We start from the raw sequence: 20148 nt of genomic DNA, 5'->3' as shown, positions 1-20148 counted from the left end.
ACAACAAATCACAGACTTCTTACACCTCTCTGTTTTCACTACATGAGCTGAGGGCTGCTCTGAGCGCGTGTAAACCCTCAGCTCCAGGCCCAGACAACATCACATACACAATGATACAACACCTGCACGCAGACACTCTTCTAACACTCTTACACCTCTATAACAAGATTTGGCTTTCGGGGCACATTCCAAACTCTTGGAAGGAGGCTATAGTTGTAGCTTTCCTGAAGGAGGGAAAGGACCCATCGTCCCCCTCAAGTTACCGTCCTATTGCCTTGACGAGCTGCCTGTGCAAGCTCTTCGAGAAGATGATAAACCGCAGGCTCGTGTGTTTCCTTGAGTACAACGGTCTTCTCGAGAGCTGCCAGGCAGGCTTCAGGGCGGGTCGATCCACGAATGATCAACTCGTAGCTCTTGAATCGTACATTAAGGATGCCTTCGTGCATAAACAGTATGTCGTGACTGTGTTTTTCGACCTCGAGAAGGCCTACGACACCGCTTGGCGCTACGGGATCCTGAGTGACCTGAAGTCTTTCGGTGTTTCGGGCCATATGCTCAACACTCTGGCTAGTTATCTGTCCCACAGAACGTTTCGCGTGAGAGTTGGTAGCGCACTGTCAGGGATTCATGTGCAAGAAAATGGCGTGCCGCAAGGCGGAGTTCTAAGCTGTACTCTTTTTATAATTAAAATGAACTATCTTGGGAAGGCATTGCCACCTACCATTTCTTACTCTATGTATGTAGACGACGTACAGATATCCTTTAAATCTTGTAATATGTCAATCTGTGAACGTCAGGTCCAGCTTGGTGTTAAAAAACTTGCCAGCTGGGCAGACAAGAATGGTTTTAAACTCAATCCAGGGAAAAGTTCTTGTGTTGTGTTCTCCAAAAAGCGCGGCATCCATCCGGACCCAGATATTACTCTGAATGGCGTTTCAGTTCCTGTTAAAAAGGAGCACAAGTTTTTAGGCATAATATTCGATAACAAGCTAACATTTGTTCCACACTTGAAACATCTTAAGCAAAAATGCCTAAAAACTATGAATATTCTCAAAGTTCTCTCCCACCAGTCGTATGGTGCAGACAGGCAACTCCTTCTGCGGGTTTATAGCGCCCTAGTGGGATCCCGCTTGGACTACGGCAGTGTTGTATATGGGTGCGCAACAAAAACGGCACTAAAAATGCTGGACCCGGTGCTGCATTTAGGGCTACGCCTCGCATGCGGTGCTTTTCGCACTAGCCCTGTCCAAAGTCTCTATGTAGAATGCAATAAATGGTCCCTAGATCACCAGAGGGTGTACATGGACGTTTTATATGCCTCAAAAATCATGTCTATGACAAATCATCCTTTTACTCCGACCATTAATGATGCATCTTCACAGCAACTCTTTTTAAATCGTCCATCAATCTCCATGCCGTTTCATCTAAGAGTGCGAGAAGAAGCCTCTTAGCTAGAAGTCTCGTTTTCAGGCATTCACAAGACGCCCATCATTGATTCAATTCCACCATGGCATCTCCGCCCTGTGTCATGTGACCTGTCTTTTATGCAGTTTAGCAAGAACAGGTCACCAAGGAGTGCGATTCTGCAGCATTTCTTGTTTGTGCAGCATAAGTACCGCTGTGAAGAGTTTTACAGCGATGCGTCCAAGACTGCAACTGCTGTGGCTTGTGCTGCGCATGGGCCAAACTTTAACGTCAGTAAAATAATGAACCTTTGTAGCAGTATATTCACAGCAGAAGCATACGGTATTTTAATGGTAATAAATCACATAGTCCAACATCAAATCCTAAAATCCATCGTGTACACGGACTTTCTTAGCGTTGTACAAGCACTTGCATCAGGAAAGCATTCTAAAAACTTTGTCATCAATCATGTTTTTAAGGCTATCATGTCTGCATATGCATCAAACCTTCAAATAACCTTCTGTTGGGTTCCAGGGCACTCTGGAATTGCCGGGAACGAAACCGCAGATCGAATGGCCACTGCAGCTACACTCTTGAATACAATGGACGTAGCAACAGTGCCATACACAGACATGAAGCCACACATCAGACACCAACTTCGCAACAGATGGCAAACACACTGGAGTGAACAAACAGATAACAAGTTACACGTTATAAAACCACGCTTGGGACCATACACCACTGACACACGCAACAGATACACAGAAGTTGCCCTTGCTAGGCTACGGATAGGGCACACACATGTCACACACTCGTATCTCCTCACCGGGTCCTCAAGACCCCAGTGTGGCAGGTGTGGAGAGGCCCTATCTGTAGTTCACATACTCATTCAATGCAACGCACTTCACACAACACGACGCAAACACTTCCCACAGCTATACAGACTACATGTCCCACTACACGCAGCGTTTTTCCTCTCTGACGATCCCATGTTTTCTATCAAGTGCGTTTTTAAATATTTAGAAGAAGTTCAATTTTTAGACCTCATTTCATACCACGCGTGATCACTCCCTGGCCCTATACACCAGCCATGCTCATTGTCGTTTTGTGATTTTACTTTTGTTTTTGCTGACTTTTCGTAGTGTTTAAGGTTTCACCCCTCATATATGACTATTGTCCTGGCGCTCTTTGCCCCAGTTGGCCTTGCGCCATAAACATCCAACCATCATCAACTTGTGAAAGAGGCAACGGTGGTGGCGAGGAAGAGTGGTGGAGCGGTCCTGAGCAAATCGTTGCCTCCGAAGGGAAACCCGGGATTCTAGTCATATAGAGCGTCGCTGTAAAACTGGTTTCCCCACCAGGGGGGGTGCCAGAGGTGTCAATACCTATACAAACATGAATTCAGCGTGGTCCGATTGGAAACAACAGTTGTCTCAACGCTGCTTGCCATGTGTAAAGTTTGAAGCGACGTCTTATAGTCCTTTTCACCTTGTTCCCGACTATCTGGCTCGATACTAACGAAATGACGAGCCACTGATATTTATCTAATAGAGCACGTTCGCGATAATTCAAACTTGAAGGGACTCCTGGATTTTGTTTGAATTATCAGAAGTTGCGATAGATATGACTCGGGGCAAAATACCAACTTGAGTTTTAATGAAACAATCGCCCATGTTTAATAGTATAACATGCACACATAATACTGAAGAGCTATTCACAGCTAAAAAAAGATCACGAATAGATGACTGCTTTGTCTTTCCATGAGAGTTCAAAACTGAGTTTTTGATGTCAGCACTTTTGTCTTTGACACGTGTATTCAGGTGACCGGATATATTTGGGACTGTTAGTGATATGAGGATGCGAATGTGCAGCCAGAAGCGGCCAATGCAGCAGATATTTTCCGGCAAGGACCGGCAAAATGTACGAATTAACCGAATTTACTGAGTGGAGCAGTTTGTATTAAGCAGCTTTTTAAAATACGTTGAAAACATAGCTGTCCGAACAAAAGTGTGAAGTGTGTTTGAATTAACCGGAAGTTTGAATAATCCCGAGACTACTGCATACTGCTTTCCCGCGTATAAAACAGAATTGAAAAAAAAACGAAATGAAACAAAAATAGAGATACAAAACTACTAGAAAAACCTACTCACACAAAAATGCATTAGTGACAAGGTTCACGCACTTAATCGTTATAATAATGTAAATTTGGTTATTTGTCGATAGAAAATAAAAAACATACAAGAAAGTACGAAACGCTTAAACGAAACGACAACTGAACTAACGAAAATACAAACTCCATCTAATTCGCCACCTTCACGCGATGAACATAAAAACAAAAAACTGAAACAACAGCGACATAAAAAAATCTTCAAAAAGCTCTAAATGCACAATGCCTTGTATCACCTTGTACTGTGTAATGAGGGAAGCTAAGATATTTATTCATTATATTAGTGTTAATGTAGATTTCTTGTTCAAGCAAAGCAGAAAATTAAAATATCAAAACAAAAATATCTCAAAGCTGTTTAAGACAAAGATAGCTAAAACGCGAAGCTTTCTGTCGTTCAACCCAGGCTGAGTGAAAGTCAGAGTCCAAAATCCAAATTACTTGGACAGTGTCAGAATGGAGCGATTGGTTTGCCATCGCCTACATAGCACGAGGGACCCAGGGTTCGATTCCGACCACGGGATTCATTTCTTTACTCTTGAGACTATTGGTGTGCCTATAGGTGGAAACCCATCATCATCGTGTGCCTTCCCTTTGTATAAGGTTGGCTTTCCTGTGGTGCGTTTTTGCGTACGGTCGCCGTCAGTGCGGCAAAAAAAGCAAACAGGACGCTTAAGTCACGCCTTTAGGCTTGGAACGCGATAGTGCTATCGTCCTGGGCGACGAGGAAGACTGTTTTGCCACCCACACAGACATACGGAAGTGCATTCAAGCACTTCTATCAAAAGCGAGTGCGTGCCAGTGCGTATTACATCGCGCTGACGTGCTTACCTCCTAGCACCATCAACGAGCGGTCTAAACTAGTTGTTTTTTCCTAAAGACTTTTTTTTTTCTTGTTGAGTCTTGCAAAACGTCAAGAAACTTGCCTCATGGCTTGGCAATCTGTACCACTCGGCGTTCCGAGGACGAAAGCAACGGTTATCTGTTTTCCAGCTGTGGCGCAACTTTCGGTAGCGGTGCAGACGCGCGGCGAAGAACTACGTTATCTGTAAACGCAGCCGAGAGTTTCAGTAAACGCTGCACTCAGCAAACTATCATGCCTGACGCTCAGCATGTAGGCTTGGTCTATCTGGCAAGGTTTATGCTTTCTGTAAATTCAACATAAGACGAAAAATAGGAAAAAAAAAAGAACACTCCGTCGAGCCGGATTCGAACCAGCGACCTATGGATGTCTGCACCATCTTCCGGGAAGCCTCTACAGTCCACCGCTCTACCAACTGAGCTATCGACGGAACGGAATTACGCCGACTCGGCTGGACAATAGCCTCTCGCAGGTGACCTAGAAATAAATGCGAGGGGGCGTGCTGCGCACTCTCCTCAAAACTCGTTCAGCCACAGTCCTCGTTGTATGCGCAGGCGCTTTCAATACAAAATACATTTGGCGGCATGTGCTTATATTTTTCCTTGTCCGCGGGACGGTGGTCGGCGGGAAGTTACGCAGCGCGCACTACAACGACCTTTCTTTCTTGTATATCGTACGACGCCCAGCTCACGTAACCGCGCTGCGTCTCTCGCAGGATGCAATCAATAAAAGCCCGTCACTTGAGCGGCTGAGTCGTAATTGTTGCGGGTACGGTTCGCGGCCGCTGCTTTTCTGACTGAGGCGTAAAAGAGAAAACGTTATTTCGATGTCCGTTAGAGATTCCCATGCTGGAAAATGAATTACACCCGTAAGGTGAGTTTTCTTAGCACCCTTTCACCCAAGCAAAAACACAAGGAAACACCCTTTTAGGGAGTAAAATTAACCCCTTTGCACACTAGCAAAGTAAACAGAAAATACCCTCTGACATTGTAAAATAATTTACACCCTTTTTCTATAACTAACCCCTTGCACCCTATAAAACACCCTTTGAAAGGGTGTAACTAACAATAAAATGCACTTTAACAGGGTGTATACTTGTGTTTTTGCTAGGGTGTAAGGGTGTTGTAAACGACAAAACGAGCGCGATCCGGCTGTCGATTTTTCATGTATTCTGTAACACCTCCGGTTTGAGGGCAGTCCTCGGACAGCCCGAGGACTGTCCACGAATAAATCGAGGAGGCCCACCATTATGCGATAAATGCGGACTCTTCCATCATGAGGGGCTTCAGAAACGGGGTTCTGGCGCCGGGATGTTTGCTCTGCCCTCCTGCGCTTCACTGAAAATTCTAATAGATTTACATATGCAACTCGGTGTGATGTAACCTCATAAAATGTCTTCCATTGTACACATTTTTGCACCTTTTGGTTTTGTTTTATTTTATGCCTATTATTTCCTTTCTCATTTCCCTACCTAAAGCATAAAAAACAACTTTCAAATCCCTTTAAATTATTTTTTTCGACTACCGTATCGTTATTAATTTTTTATTCGTGAATGTGTATCCTCACTGTAATACTTTGAACAGGAGAGTGGGGTAAAAAATCTAGCCGAATAAAAAAAAAAGTAGCGGCATAAACACAAAATACATTGATATACAATGGCCCAAATTACACGCACACACCACAATAAGATCGAAAGTGTTCATCGAAAACACGTCCATTTGCTAAAAGCAAGGTTCTACAGCCCTATCGTGAACAGCAGCATTAAATAACTTGGGTTTAACGAATGCAGCAATATCACGGGGAGGGTGTTTGTTGGTTGGTTGGTTGGTTGGTTGGTTGCCTAAAGGTGTTCGTCTGTTGATGTTGACAGAAATACAAAAACCTTTTTCTTTTTCCCTGACCACTTATGTTTGGCCGATCTCCTGATTGGGAATGCGCCAATACTCAGAAACAACAACCACAACAATATACTAATACCATGAGGGGAAAAATTTGCCTATTGCGCGCTATAAATCCTTCGCAATCCGTACATCATAAGGACTGCTTAAATGCCCTCGTAATTCTCTTAGCTGTTTGTCTGTTTATAAGGTCCACATGAACGTGCATTTTCTTCCGTCTTTACGTGCGCAATGATTCATTTTGGATTCCCCCGTCCTGGTTATCCCAGAAACGCCTTCGCCCTACCTTTGCCCGATTAAACACATTTCCAGCACCGTGTTAGGACGTAAGCGGTGGCGACAGGCAGGCGTAAGGACCAGTCAACTGGTTTGAAAAATGGTGCTAAAGAATATGTCACTAATCTTTGCTTGAGAAATAAATACCAGTGCATATACACTCTTACCCAAGCGAACAGGTTTGGTGTAGCTTGAGCGTAATTCTCAGAATGAAAAAGCCAGCATTGATTCAGCGAAGAGGGCGAGGGCGGGGGTCTTCATACAGTGTAAAATAATTTACACCCTGTCTATAACTACCACCCTTACACCCAGCAAAAAAAGCAAAGAAAAACCCCCTTACGGGTGTTTTTTTCGTTTGTAACAACCTTATACCTTAGCAAGAACACAAGAATACACCCTTTTAAAGAGTGTTTAATCTTTCTTTACACCAATGCAAAGGGTGTTTTTTTGTTTTTTGATAGGGTGTGAGGGTGTCAGCTACAGGCAAAGTGTGTAAGTCCTTTTATAGGGTATACAAAATATACAAATTAGAGTTAATTCAAACACTACACTGTAAATTGATTTACTCCCTTTTTGTACATAACTAACACCCTTACAGCCTATCAAAAATAGAAAAACACCCTCGGCAAGGGTGTAATTAACGATGAAATGCTCTGTAAAACGGTGGTATCCATGTGTTTTTGCCAGGGTGTAAGGGGGTTATAAACGATAAAGCACCTTTAATGGTTTCTTTTGTTTTTTTCTCTAGGGTGTAAGGGTGTTAGTTATAGACTCTGATTTACATCATCAAGGGTGTAAATTATTTTACAGTGTACAAGTTACATAGGGGGTGGGGGCATTCGTGAGTAAAAGTGGCAAAGATGTAGGAAAATAAGTGCACGCCAAATGTACTTGCCGCGCCTGCAAAGAGGACGTCGGCTGAACGAGTTTCGCGGAACGTCCGCCGCCTCGCAATAATTTCTGGGTCACCTGCGAGCGGCTATTGTCCAGGCGAGCCGACCGTTACAGCGAACTCGTTCCGTCGATAGCTCAGTTGGTAGAGCGGTGGACTGTAGAGGTTTTCCTGTGGTACAGATATCCATAGGTCGCTGGTTCGAATCCGGCTCGACGGACTTCTTTTTTTTCTTTGTTGAGCTCGCATAAAGCACATACATTGCGAGATGGTAAAACCGCACACGCTGAGTATTCACATGATATCCCAATGAGTGCAGCGCTTGCTGAAACTGAAACTACCAGCTGTGCTTACAGATAAGGGAGTCGTCTGCCGCCCGTCTCCGTCACCAGGGCCACATCCGGAAATATTTTTCAGAGGAGGCTATGGGTTATGTGAAGTTGTCTGAAGGGCAGACTATTACCCGCAGGAACACGCTGCCTGGAAAAAAATTTCGAGGGGGTTCGAACGCCCAAACCCTCCTCAGATTACGTCCCACAGCTGGAAAACAGAGAACTGTTGCTTTGACCTCGGATCACCTAGTAACTACCGGATCACCAAGCCGTGGGGCAAGCATATCTTCATGTTGTTTCCTATTTGTTAAGAAATATAAAAAAGTGCACATGTATCCGGCTAATCGTCTTTTAATTCGTGAGCATTCTTACACGGCTTCTCCGTTCCGCAAACCTTACGTTTTCTCGGGTAGTTCGTGTGTTCATTTTTTTCTTTGTTTTGGAGGTAATCACGTCAGGGTGCAGGTCTAGAGAGATCTCTGCTATTTCATATTGTATTTTTTATAGCAAAGCTTTCTATGCTTCACTGATGGCGTGGGTCGTCAGAGAAAACGCACTGAAGAAAATTTAACTTTACACAGTGGATTTCACAAAATGGTGATGATGATAAGCGAAGGCACATCAAGAGCCTTAAAGGGGCCATGAAGACAAAACACAAGTTTAGTTCACTCAAAAGATTGCCTCGTTAGAATCATACTGACACCACATTTAACTTACACTTCGCTCAAATAAGCTATAATTAGAAAAATTCCCCGCATTTCCCCGAGGGGAAGAATGTGAAAGTGCGAATGCACGAGTTGAATTTGCGCGGTTCGGTAATGTTCGCGAAAGAGAGGTCACACACACACACACACACAACTACAAAGAAAGAAAGATGCATTTATTCACAGACACCTATTTGTGTTGTCGTTGTACTTGATTGCTAGAGCGGATCTCAGCTTTGAAATTTCGTGTCAGTACTCCTTTAAGCGGGTGCATTAGCCCTTCTCACGCCCGATTCCTGGCCAATCCCCCACGTGGGTATGTGCCATGTCAGCGGCCAGGCAGCGCGCGCCCATCTCCCCCCGTTGCCAAGGAAGACGAGGAGATTCCTGGCCAATCCCCCACGTGGGTATGTGCCATGTCAGCGGCTAGGCAGCGCGCGCCCATCTCCCCCCGTTGCCAAGGAAGACGAGGAGCGCGCGCACCCGCAGCTGTTGCTATGCGGACGGCGGCGGACGCTTCAGGCTCGCTTAAGAAGTGCATTCGCACTTAAAAAAAAGGAATGGCTTTGCGACCAACTAGCTCATTTCCCGCAACAGAACCTATGATATCATACCAGCCAGCCCTGCGATTGGCGGAGGCCGGCAAAAGCAAACGCAACTTAGGCAGGGCTTATAAGCTTCCCTGACGCGCTATTTGCGCCTAAATTTAGTGCACATTCTTTTTAAAGTACTCAGAATGGTGAGACAAACAGTGGAAGTTACGAAAGCACACGTAAACATAGAGGTAACGATGCGTCCAGCTGTTGGTACTGCGCCTACTATGCTTGGTTTAGCCGCACAGGACTGCGGGGCTTTGGGGTTGTTTCAGACGACACTGGCCGATTGACGCAAGCAATGACCTCTTACGTGACCATATTTGTCGAGCGAGCACTGTGTCTTATGAAGCGATTATTTTCTCCCTGAACAAAAACAAGCCAGGTTTAATTAAATACTACCAAAAACAAACCTAAGGCAAAACGGCTTTCCGCGGTATGGTGGCGCCATCTAGGTTCACTAACGGTAAAGAAATCTTCGGAATCGGCTGCAGAGCGGTCGGCTCCTGTGATGTCATTGTAGACCGTTAAAACACACGATTTAGCGGGAAAATCAAAGTTTTAACTTGAAATGATTAATTTCTCGGTGAATAAAACATCGTTTGCATCCGGACAAGTGCTGGGGGCACTATAAAACACGAAATCATCTTTAGAATAAAACAAACCTGTATTCTGTCTTCATGGCCATTTTAAGAAAACGAAAAGCCTCCCGTAGTCGAAATCGAACCTGGGTTCCTCGCGTGATGAAGCCGACGTCTACGCGACTGCACCATTCTGACACGGTTGAAGCAGCTCGAATTTTGTACTTTGACTAAGGTTGCGTACAACTTTACTCTTAAGGAGAGATAGAGACAACAACTTTATTGAGCCAATAAAAAAAAAATGCTGCGACTACGTGCCAGATGGGGTGGTTCCCTCTTCACGGGACCCATATGCTTCCTCGGCTGCCTGGCCCCTGGAGATCAGGACGAGCTGGTCTTCCAAGGTAGGGGCTTTGATTTTATAGCTATACTTGGCCATGAGGCGCTACATTCGGTGACTTTTTGTCATTTTTAGCTCCCGTTGGGCTATATTGGGAAAAATAAGGAGTCGTTTTGTTTCGTTAGGGTATTTTTATTTATATTTATTTATAAACTATCAGGGCCGAAGCATTACAGAGAGGAGCGAGTGTATGTTTTTACTAACAATGTACGTTAAAACAAGTTACAACAAATAAATGTCTCAACTGTGCCAGTTACGTGTTTTTGTACAGGTACAAGGCAGTGTGCGGCTCCTGATATTTAGGGAATTTTTGTTTGTTTTTGGGTCATGCCAGTTCAAACAACCCGGACACTACGCTGGACCACCTCCGGTTATGCTACAAAAAATCGTGGTCGATCCTGTCGATACATTGTTTGTCCTCGTAACCGGTTCTTTGGGGGGTGGGGGGGGGGAATCTGTTTTGTCGCTTACAGCAATATGAATGTCGCGGCGGTGACAAAAACCTACGTTATGAAAGAAAAAATTGAAAAAAATAACGTACAGAGCGCGGTAAAAAAAATCCAGTTGACAGAAAAAGAGCGGCACTCTCTTGATACAGCTCATTAACAGGTGCCAGTGCGTCTCACAAGGTCCATGTAAAAACAAAGTTTTCGGCTCATTTAAAGGGGTGTACAAGATGCATCTATTCTAGAAGGTTTTATCGGAGTACTTTTTGGTTTAGGTGAGAAAATATTTTTTTCTTATATTGAGCGGCCACAGCGGTCTCAGTCGGTGGGTCGTAAGTTCCCTTCACTGCAGCTAGAGTTCCTCCGCGGCAGCGGAGAGATGTGGCGGTCACGCAGATCGAGATAACGCGTGTTTCGTTGGGTTCTAACGGTGTTGTTCGCTTACTAAAGATTGTCCGCCTACCTGGTCGCTTTGCGGCAAATGTCCAAAGACAATAGTCTTGTGCTGCCGCTTCCGCGGAAATGACTCTCTTCTCTGCACCACCAACCTGCCACGCTTTTCCGCTCCCACGTCTACTCCCACGATAACTCAAGCTAGAGCGCAGAAAAACACACACACGCAAGGACAAGAAAGAAACGAGGGTACTTATGTGCGTTTCTTCTGCGCTGTAGCTTGAGTCATGTCGAACCAACTAGCCCAGACTTCAAACTTACTCCCACGATAAACACGGTGGACGTATGCGCCAGTCAATTCAAATTTCCCGCATTCTACTGCTTGCGCACCACTTACTGGAACATTTCGGTACTGTGGGGCTTCTTGAAATGCTGCCACGAGACGCAAGCCATGGGCGCAAAAGCGCTTTTTGTATTTTTCGGTCAAAAACATTATTTTGAACGCGTATTTTTTTTATTTCCATCGCAAAGCAACTACGTATATTGATAAGAACAATGCAAATACCATTTCTGTATTGATATATTGCCTCAAATAGGCCTAATGTTTTCTTTTTCCTGAACAATGTTGACAAGTTTGGGGTGCGTTTTTTTTATATTAAGTGGTTCGGAAAATTTTTGCCTATATAAGCCTCTCGTTCAAGTATTCTTTCTAACTTTCGGCCGGAAGGCCCGATTGAGGGACAGACAGAAAGACACACAGGCAGAAAGACGGACAGAAAGCCAGACCCAAAGTTTCGGGTTTAAGAAGCCCAAGAAAGACTATCGTCTTTAGACTAAAGATTGTAAATAAAATAATTCACATGCCTCATACGCTCACATGCCTCACGCATGCCTCACATGCCTCATGCCTCATGCCTCAATAAATAAAGTAATTCACATGCCTCATCTGGCCTTCTACAGTGCCGTGGGCGAAGCGAGCGCGTAAAAGCAGAAGCGAAAAGACCCGAAAGGATCATCATCATCATCATCATCATAATCATCATCATCATCATCATCTACGCCCACTGCTAGGGCAAAGGCCTCTTCCGTGGATCTCCAATTATCCCGGTCCTGTGCTAACTGCGACCAATTTTCCCCCGCAAACTTGAGCTCATCTGCCAATCTAACCTTCTGCCGCCGCCTGCAACGCTTACCTTCTCTAGGGATCCACTCTGTTACCCTTAATGACCAACGCTTATATGTATTGCCTTCCATTACATGCCGTGCCCACGTCAATTTCTTCTTAATTTCTTCTAATGTGTCCTTAACACTCGTTCTGAGCATTGTGTCAAGTTCAGTAGGTACAACAAAAGTTGACTTCCATCTTGAACGCTGTATTGCAGCTGCAGTCTGCCGCAGACTAGAAAGAATAATTTTAAGTACTGGGCAATTTTCGGAAAACTATTTAGTCTCAATAGATCTCAATCTACATCACTTCATATAGAGCAAAGCACCTGTGTTTCTGACTGCGGTTAAAACTGCAGATTCCTAATTCCATGAAAGCCGTCCCGGCAGCCTATGCTGTACTATACATCTTTCAACTGAATAAACGCAGCACGCGGGAGTGATTCAAAATATCTTATCACCGTGTCATCTCTTTTTCTGTCTCTTGTGCTGTTTTGAGAGCGATTTTCAATACCAAGATAATCAGCTACCAACTAGCACAATAGTCCCTTCTACTGATTTAATAGCTCCAGCTGATCACCGGCCGGTGACGCCCCACGGAAATCCAGTAGCAGCCAGCCGCACTCCTGTAAAGCAGCTAGCCACGTGAGACCCCAAAACGCGTACGGCCGCCGCATCTCTCCGCTTCCGCTGAAGAATAGCTCTGTGCAGTGAAATGGGCTTACGGTTCGCCGACTGAGACCGTGGTGGCAGCTCAATATAAAAAAAAATATTTTCTCACCTAATTCCCTACAACACCACAACATGCAATACACCAAACACCACCTATCACCTCGTATGGGAGTGCGTCAAACATCCCAACCCAATTCCATCACCTACATTGGAGCAGTGGAAACATAGGCTGACAAGCTTCCAGCTCCAGGATCAGGAGTGCCTGATCTCGCGGGCGAGGGCTGTTGGGGGGCCTGAATGTGGCCTGGACTGAGGCCACCACCCACTCTCCTTTCCCCCTCCGCTGTCCCTTAGCAAAATAGATAGATAGATGTAACTTTATTAGGGAAAGGTCTGGCTCAGAGGCCTAGCAAAAAAAATGTTATTCCTCCTCCTCCGCCTCACCTAATCCAAGAAGTACTGCGATTGAACTTTAAGAAATTAATGGTTTTTGTATACCCTTTCAAATGAGCCCAAGCCAGCGGATTTGCATGTACCGCCACACAATACGGCAAGATCTTGAACCTGAGCAATTTTTAAAATTTTTCGGGGTTAATGTGTTTAATGGTGTAAAACTACTCGCCTTCAGACCCCCATATCTTTTCGCACTTATCTTCAACAATTTCAACAAATTATGTAGCTGCATTGTCCCTGAAAAAAATCTAACAGCTGTAAAAAGTGCCTAAATATGGCCCAGTAACACCGCGTTGCTTCAGTGCAAAGCACATTGCGATACACATTGACAACTGTTAGTGCCTTAGTGAAAATTTAAAGCGCAACAAATTTAGACAAAAGACGAATGACACAAGGACAAGCGCTCTTTTGTCTAAATTTGTTTTTTGTCTAAAGCGTCTTTTGTCTAAATTTGTTGCGCTTTAAATTTTCACTATGGAGTACCAACTAGCTCGAACCCTCACGTTGTTAAGTTAGTGCCTTGTAGTAAGGCAGCGCATCTCTTTTCTGCTAGCCGGAATGTTGTTTACCGTGCTCCATATATCACTTTATCGTTGGAATTTCTTCTTTCGCGACGTAGGCTTTTGGCACCCGCGCGATATTCATATTGCTGTAAGAGACAAAACAGAAAAAAATATTTTCTTCCAAAAAATCTGTTGCGAGAACGAATGAGAACAGGAACGAGAACGAGAAATCCTTGTCGCAAATGAAGAGATGGACCACAATTTCTTACTGCGTAATCGGAGATTGTCGAGCGCAGCGCCTGGGAATTTTCGAGTGAAATGGCCCCAAAACGAACAAAACAATCGTTACAGTAACCGCACAATGCCTTGTTTGCGCACAGAAGCGCATAAATGGCGAAGTCAAGAATTTTATTTGTTGTAATAGCGTTAATGTCGATCGTTCGTATAAAATACAGGACAAAAGCAAAACGAAACGTCCCTCATTATGCCCGACGTCGCCCGACGGGAACTAAAAATGAGAAAAAGTCGCCGAATGTACGACTCATGGCCAAATATAGCAATACAAATCAAATCGCCTTTTCTGAGAAAAAGGTAGTTAAAACTCAAAGCTTTCGCCCATGCAATCTCAGCCTCACAGTCATAATCCAAAATCCGAGCTGCTTCAACAGTGTCGGAATTAAAAAAAAATGGAGGAATCGGATAGACGTCCGCTGCATAATGCGAAGGACCCATGTTCGATTCCTACCATGGGAAGCGTTTTTTCTCGAGGCTCGTTTTTTTCCTTCGCTTACCATCGTCGCCGTTTTGTGAAAGCCGTTGTGCAAAATTGACTTTCCTGCAAAGCGTTTAGACGCGGTTGAGACACGCCATCAGTGAGACATAGTAGGCTTCGCTTTAAAATCACGCGATGAAGCCACGGAATAACCAAGATTTCTGTAGTCGAGCACCCTGACGCCATTACCTCCAAAAGAAAAAAAAATGAACACGCAAGATGCCCCGCGAAAACGTAAGGTTTGTGAAACGGGGAGGCCGCGTAAGAATGCTGACTAATTAGTTGAAGATTAGCCGAATACATGAGCACTTTTTTTTATATTTGCGAGTCATCGAAAACAGCGTGGTAATATACCTGCCCCACGGCTTGGCAGTCCCACTGCTACTCGGCGATCCGAAGTCAAAGCAACAGTTATCTGTTTTCAAGCTGTGGGGATACTTTCGGTAGAGTTGGAGACGCGTGAAAGAACTCTCTTTAGTCGATAAACACAGCCGACAGTGACAGAAAACGTGGCACTTGCGAGCCATCATGTCTGACACTCAGCGTGTACGCTTATGCCATTTCGCAAGGTTTGTGCTTTATGCCAACGCGACACAACACCAGAATGAGGGAAAAAAAGAAGTCCGTCGAGCCGGATTCGAACCAGCGACCTATGGATGTCTGCACCACAGGGAAACCTCTACAGTACACCGCTCTACCAACTGAGCTATCGACGGAACGGAATCGTGCGTACGGTCCGCTCGCCTGGACAATAGCCGCTCGCAGGTGACCCAGAAATGAGTGCGTCCCGCAAAACTTGTTTAGCCGAAGTCCTCGTTGTAGGCGCGGCAAGTACACTTGGCGTGCGCTTATATTCCTACACGCCAGCCGCTTCCACCCCCCACGGAACTTGCACAGTGTAAAAATAATTGTGTAAAAAGTGTAAAACAGTGTAAAAAGTGGAAAAAGTGCGCTTAAATGTACAATATGTTATCGTTGCAAAACTTGTAGAATGAACGTGGGCGTCACGTCAGATTTGAATCAACAATCTAAGCAATACAAATGCGTCCCCCTACCGCGTTAGTGCACTCCAAGGGAAAGCAAGCATTTCCAAAAAAAAAAGAACATACGCAAGATAAACACATAACGCTAACATAATGAACGGTATCGATTAGCACCCGACCACACGAATTCGAAAAAAAACGTTCTGACTTATCGCAGCAGCATCATTCTCAGCTGGTGTAGCAATAGCGCAGAAGGAAGGATTGAGGGGACCAGGCAGGGCTTTAGGACAAGAAACCAATTTTTATTTTTAAGGCGAAGGCTTAGAACTTTATGTTTCATAGAAGATGTTGCAATTTCTGAGACACAGAAAGTAGGCAGGCAGAGAAAAAAGCAGCGTGAACCTCGGATCACGCGCCGACAAAGGGAAACAGGGCAGAAGGAGGGTCGGATGAGGGCTCTGAGAAAGGGCGGCGCAGCGGGTCCCGGGAAAGAAAAACACCAACGCCAACGGAGAGTAATCCGCCGCCGCAAGCGCCGAATGAGCCGCCTAGGCAGGTGAAAGTACCGACGGAGGCAAACTGCAGGCTCCTGACGACGGCGAGCGACAGGTAGAGCTTCAGAGGACTGTACAAGAGGTTGATCTGACGGACGACGCGGCAAAGTTCACCGAAAGTTCAACAGCAGATCGGCAGAAGGTACAACTAGGCTACCGCCTTCACATTCTTGGAAAGCTCGAAGTATTACCCGTATTTTTTTAGATACAATGATGCAAAGCCCAGCGAATTGACTTGACAATCTGAATGTAGATTGTCTGGTTATTGTTAGCATCGTTTCCCCTCTCTCTCCCTCCATGAAGTTGGCACGAAAGTGTCGTGTGAAGAAGTTTACAACTATTCACGCCACATCTGTGCCACCATCGCTTTTGCCGATATAGCGCAAGGAAGAAACGTGATATTCATCACGAAGGCAGACCCCCGACGTTTCAGTGCCACACGCCTGTCAGTTTGAGTAACGCTTGAATAAAGCGTTTTCGTGACTTTTTGTAAACATAACACACGTGTAATCCGTCCTTAGTCAAGTGTGTGCTGGTACAAAAACACGTAAATACTCACGAATACACGATGTTCTTCAGAGAGAGAGAGAGAGAGAGAGAGAGAGAGAGAGAGAGAGAGAGAGAGAGAGAGAGAGAGAGAGAGAGAGAGAGAGAGAGAGAGAGAGAGAGAGAGAGAGAGAGAGAGATTCTATTTCAGGAAAGCAGAGAAGTGTGCCGATATCACTGCCTAATTAAATCAAATGCATTTGTGAGTAGCGCCTCTCCTTGCCGATTTCCTCGTGGTCGGTTTTATTTCTTTCTTTCTTTTCACTTTGCTCACAAACAGAAAACGACGTTAAGAAAGTATAAAGTAAGAACGCGCTTACCCTACTGTGGCAGTTGAGAAAAGGACGTGTTGTCCTGTTTTTAATGGATTTTTCTTCTGGTTCGCTGATCCCTCGTACGATTCCAACACTTCTGATCGTGCGCAGTTGACAAGAAAGGAGGAAGAAATCAGCGTTCAGGTGCCCGGGAAACATGGCTCAGGGCGGAAGATGAACGGGGATGTGCTGAACGCCCCCTGCCAAATTTTTTATTTATTTATTTCACAATACTGCAGGCCAATGTGCTGGCCCAAGCAGGAGTGGATACATCAAAACATAATTGTAGAAAACAACAGACAACAATACAAAAGAAACAAAAGTTTAAGAAAGAAGGTGACGCTCAAGGTCATCAAGAAACCTATTAGAATGAAAGATGTCACACGGCAAACAATTCCAGTCATCGACAGTTCTAGGAAAAAAACTATATTTAAAAGCATTTGTTCGGGCAAAAATTGGGGTTAGAGCATGTTCATGACCATGACGAGTACGTCGTACTGATAGCGGTTTAACACAGTCAGGGAGATCAATTTTTACAATACCACACAAACAATTGTAAAGAAAGGAAAGACGACTGAACTTTCTCCGAGCTTCTAAAGTAGAAATGTCATTTAATTGCATTAAGGTGGTCGGGGAATCAAACCTACGATATTTGCCAAAAATAAACCTTACAGCCTTTCTGTTAATACGTTCCAGATTCATAATATCTTTCTTGGTATGCGGATCCCAGATAATGGAAGCATACTCAAGCTTAGAACGAACACAGGCATTATAGGCTAGGATTTTAGTACGCGAGGGTGCAGATGCTAGTTTTCTTTTTAGAAACCATAGCTTACGTAATGCAGAAGTGGTAATGTCAGTTATGTGGTTCGACCAAGTTAATTTGCTTGAGAGAGTGACCCCCAAGTACTTATATTTGTCTACATTATTTATGTTAGTGCCTCTTAGCGTATAGTGGAATTGACTAGGACTTAGCTTCCTGGTGATGCGCAGAAGCACAGTTTTTTTAGTGTTTAACTGCATGCCCCCGTTCTGACACCAGTTATCGATAGCGATAAGTGCATCTTGTAAAGCCACATGATCACACGGTGAGGAAATTTGCTTAAAAATGACGCAATCATCCGCGAACAAACGCACAGACACATTTTCAGGAATAACAGAAGCTAAATCATTAACATAAATTAAAAACAAAAGTGGCCCTAGCACACTGCCCTGTGGGACTCCAGAGGACACACGAAGAACAGTCGATGAAAAATTATTAATCACTACATACTGACGTCTATCTTGAAGATAAGCCTGAATCCACTGAACAATTTTTGTAGGTAATCCTATACGCTGTAATTTGTGTAACAACTTCCCGTGTGGCACTTTGTCAAAGGCTTTACAAAGATCTAAAAACAGTACATCAGTTTGCCCAGAAACATCAAGCACACGTGAAAATTCATGGACAGTTGTAACTAACTGGGTAACAGTAGATAACCCCCTTCTGAAGCCATGCTGATGCTTGGATAGTACATTGTGTTCACTGAGAAATTCATAGACGTAATTAGCAATAACGTGCTCAAGAAGCTTGCAACAACTGCTTGTAATAGAAATGGGGCGGTAATTCTCAAACGATAAAGGGTCACCTTTTTTATGAATTGGTTTCACACGTGCTATACCCCAATCAGCCGGTATTTCCCCCGTAGCAATTGAAAGATTAAAAAGTCCAGTTAGGAATTCCGATAAGTATTCAGCGTACCGGTTAAAAAAAGCATTAGGAATGCCGTCAGGCCCCGGAGGTTTTTTGGGATCAAGTTGTAATAGCATGTGCAATACGCCTTCTTGCGTCACTAATAGGTCATTGTCTGAGTCAATGAATGAATTGTCAAGTTCATAATCATCGGTTAGAGAAAAAACGCTCTGGAAGTATGCATTAAAATGTTCAGCAATAGTAGGAGCGTCCGTTAATATTACACCATTAACCTTCATTTTACTAATCCCTGTCTTAGACTTGCTTAAATACCTCCAAAATTTTTGAGGGCTATTCTGAAGAAATCCAGTCAGCGTATTATTATAAAAAGTGTTTCTTGCTTGTGCCAAGCTTGTTTGTAGTTTGTCTTTCAGTACGTTAAGCTGGGGTGTCATTGGTACATGCTTCTTGCGAAGCCTTTTAATTTTACGCTTCATGTGGATTATTTCCCGGCTAATCCAAGGGTTTGCACGATGCTTGTAAGTTTTTCGACACGGTACAAAATTTTCAACACAATGACGTATAGTTCTAACAAACGATTGCCAAGAGGTCTCAACATTGTGTAACAAGGATCCGATATGCGTTTCAAGGTAGTCAATTATAGCTACATCATTCGCCCTAGTAAATTCCTTTATAAGTGTGGCAGGCTGAGTATTTTTAGCATGATGTAAAGCCTTATTCCAAGTAAAAGAAATCAGTTTATGATCAGAAATGCCCGGTTCGATTGCAACATAGCCATCCGAAAATATTTCACTTAGAAAGAGTAAATCCAAAATCGACCCGCCTCGAGTACAGACATCCACCGCTTGCTTGAGGTTGAGCAAAAACATGATGTCAAGAATTGAGTCACCCGAAGGAGAGCAGCCATAGCTTAAATTACCCCAAACAATAGATGGCAAGTTAAAATCACCTGTTAGCAAGACGTGTTTCCCACATAAACCTAGAAGTATAAACCTAGATAAACCCACATAAAGTATAAACCCACATAAACCTAGAAATAACATTACGAAGCCATGCATGGCGAACAGATTCTGTCACCAGCCAGCCACCTCGCGGTACACCCATGAAGTGCATCACCTGGTATTATCGCGAAGGATTACGCGTCAAGGCAATTTAACTATAAGACAATTAAAAAAAAAAGCGAGCTCGCAAAAGAAATGTCCGTCGAGCCGGATTCGAACCAGCGACCTATGGATATCCGCATCGTTGGAGAACCGCTACAGTCCACCGCTCTACCAACTGAGCTATCGACGGAACGAAGCGGGGTGAGCAACCGGTTTGCCCACACGCCGAGTCCTCGAGTAGTTGAAAGTGACCCAGAAACGCACGCGAGGTGTTTCCCGCCCTCTCCGCCTCCAAAACCCTTTCAGCAAAGCTCCACGAGTCCCGTTACGTGCACTGTTACTTACATGAACTGGCTGCACTGCTAAGCGCCGGGCTCTTATTGCATTAAATACGTCCTGCGTTGAAGTGTAACCCAAATTGCGTCGCGTCGACAAAGAATCGCACG

The 20148-nt window shown here is 44.4% G+C and overlaps 1 protein-coding gene and 4 non-coding genes across 5 annotated transcripts in view; 2 read left to right on the top strand and 3 right to left on the bottom strand.

Annotated features, from left to right (window-relative positions):
• The window catches only part of LOC144149198 (tetratricopeptide repeat protein 8-like), a 142790-nt gene that overhangs the window by 26527 nt on the left and 96115 nt on the right, over nucleotides 1–20148 (top strand). The window lies entirely within an intron of this gene.
• Nucleotides 4763–4860, bottom strand: Trnay-gua (transfer RNA tyrosine (anticodon GUA)). Its single transcript has 2 exons — nucleotides 4824–4860; nucleotides 4763–4798 (listed from the first exon to the last, which is right to left on the bottom strand). It is a non-coding gene; the product is annotated as a tRNA-Tyr (tRNA).
• Nucleotides 7623–7716, top strand: Trnay-gua (transfer RNA tyrosine (anticodon GUA)). The gene is made up of 2 exons: nucleotides 7623–7659; nucleotides 7681–7716. It is a non-coding gene; the product is annotated as a tRNA-Tyr (tRNA).
• On the bottom strand, nucleotides 15132–15225 carry Trnay-gua (transfer RNA tyrosine (anticodon GUA)). Its single transcript has 2 exons — nucleotides 15189–15225; nucleotides 15132–15167 (listed from the first exon to the last, which is right to left on the bottom strand). It is a non-coding gene; the product is annotated as a tRNA-Tyr (tRNA).
• Trnay-gua (transfer RNA tyrosine (anticodon GUA)) lies at nucleotides 19799–19892 on the bottom strand. Its single transcript has 2 exons — nucleotides 19856–19892; nucleotides 19799–19834 (listed from the first exon to the last, which is right to left on the bottom strand). It is a non-coding gene; the product is annotated as a tRNA-Tyr (tRNA).

Source organism: Haemaphysalis longicornis, unplaced genomic scaffold, assembly GCF_048455015.1.
Source record: "Haemaphysalis longicornis isolate Haplotype H1 unplaced genomic scaffold, Haemaphysalis longicornis Haplotype H1 scaffold_8, whole genome shotgun sequence".
Taxonomy (NCBI): domain Eukaryota; kingdom Metazoa; phylum Arthropoda; class Arachnida; order Ixodida; family Ixodidae; genus Haemaphysalis; species Haemaphysalis longicornis.
The sequence above is the reverse complement of the archived record's forward strand: the minus strand, read 5'-3'. Positions and strand labels throughout refer to the sequence as shown.